Raw genomic sequence first — 2,354 nt, 5'->3', positions numbered from 1 at the left:
CTTGAGATACACGTTTACTGGGTTTGTGAAAATTGTGCCCAAATGTGTACGTGTATGTTGGTTCAACATAGTAACCCAAAATGTTAACCATATGAGCATTTCATATAAACCTTGTTCTTATTCACCATAACTAGTTCAATCGACTCAAATGAACTAGTTAGAGAGTTGTTCAATTGCTATGAGATCTTATGTAACTACACAAGACGCAATTGAAACAAAGATGATTCGATTCGATCGAATCGGCTCATGAACTTTATAGCTACGGTTTGCATATTGCATTCCTTAGTAATTTAAGTTTCATGTTCAGAGCACATATTTAGATCATAACCCACTCAAGTACGCAAGCAAGTTCGCGGACTTAAGGCAACCGGCAGAGTTTTCCAAACTCATCAGAAAATCTCGGCAAGGAGACTTCCGCCAGTTCGTGGACTGAGTTCGCATACTAAACACGCAAACGAGTTTTTGGAAAATCCTATCAGAAATTCTCGGAGACATAACTTCCGTCATTTCTCGGACTGAGTTCGCAAACTGAGTTCGCGGACTTGGCAAAGCAAATTCCTCCGGTTTCTCTCAATCAACAAAGTTAGAAAAATTCAGATTAAGGAATAGGACTTATGCACATATGTGTTACCACACAATTCTTATATCCATCATTGGTTATATTGACCTAAACTCTCATTCCAACCATTGAAACATTCTTAGAGGACGTTATATAATTGTTACACTATTTCTCGTCAAAGCGATTTTCAAAGTGATTGAAACAATATGACTTTCGTCATTAGGTGAAGATAAACCCGATCAAAGAGAAACGCTTTACCAACACATGATTCCGAGATATAGATAAGCGAAATATACTCGGCTCGAAATATCAAATGTGTATGATCCAGTCTATATAGCATACGACTTTTGTATCATAAGAAGTAGGAGATAGAAGAGATAGACTTTTGAGTGATAGATAAGTTCAAGTCTCCACATACCTTTTTGTTGATGAAGTTCCACGGTTCCTTGAGTAGATCTTCTTCGTTGTATGATGAATCGCCATGAAGTCCTTGAGCTCAAATACACTTTTCTATCCTAGTCCGAGACTTAGCTATGTGTACTAGAAATCAAGACTCATAGTTTTGATCACTAACATTGACAAACATGCTTGAGATAGCAACGCATGCGAGGTAGACCGAGCTGTGCTCTAACATTCTCCCTCTTTGTCAATTTTAGTGACAAAACTATTAATACATATGGAATAAAAAAAAGATAAACTTTAGTGGCTCCTATTCCATAGTCTAATCTTCAACGTTCCCTGAAATCTTCGTCCTTCCAAGTACTCCAATGATCCCAAAGGTTGTAAGTTTAGCATCACCGTTGTTGAAGATCCGTAGCTATAACAATGAGAGAAATCGAGATTCTCAATCATTATTATACAGTGACATAGTATTATTATATAACATCAAAGTCTAATTGCATCACGACTTTAACAATAATACTACGGTGATATGTATCACTCCCCCTTAGTCAATACTCCATCTCACATGGAAACCACTCCCCCTTACACAATGATCCGAAAACCATATGTATATGTAGTATAACTACACATTAATTCTCCCCCTTTTTGTCAATAAAATTGGCAAAGGTACAAGAACGGGATCCTAATGAAATTTTCGAGAAGAGACGTTTCATAGACTAAAATAAAAAATACATACCAACTTAATTTAGATGCAATCATAAAGTCGAAGCTAAATGCATTCATCAAGGAGTTTTAAGATACAAGATAACCCCTATAAAATTCCACAGCCGCACACCCCGCAAGATATTACCATTAAGCACAAGTTCAAAAGAACTCTCCCCCATTTGATGTCGTTCCCCAAAGAAAAACAAGAGCGACCTTAATTTCGAAAGAAAAGAAGGATTTTTAATTGGATTATATATCCAAAACTCAATCAAATTAATCACTAGTAAACCCATGATTAATTTAATTGGAATGCGCAACTAAATCCAACCACAAAAGTGATCAATTTAATTGTTAATGCTCAACATAAGTGAACTTATAGAGCTGCAACTAAGGTAATCATACGGAGATGACTAACTTAATCGTTCACATACTCAACATAAGGAAAACCTTACGGAATATACGACTACATTAACCAATAGAACATGATTAGTATAGTCGTTCATATACTCAACACAAGGATTTGTGGAATATATGAAAACTCAACTAGACTAATTACAAGAGAACACATAATTAATCTAATTGGAATAAAAACAACCAAACTAATCACGAAAGTAATCAATTTAATTGTCAAAAGTTTTGCTCGACAAAAGAATACTTTCGGAGAAAATATCTAAATAACTAACCAAGA

The sequence above is a fragment of the Papaver somniferum genome, chromosome 2 (assembly GCF_003573695.1).
Source record: "Papaver somniferum cultivar HN1 chromosome 2, ASM357369v1, whole genome shotgun sequence".
NCBI lineage: Eukaryota > Viridiplantae > Streptophyta > Magnoliopsida > Ranunculales > Papaveraceae > Papaver > Papaver somniferum.
Note: the sequence above shows the minus strand (reverse complement) of the source record.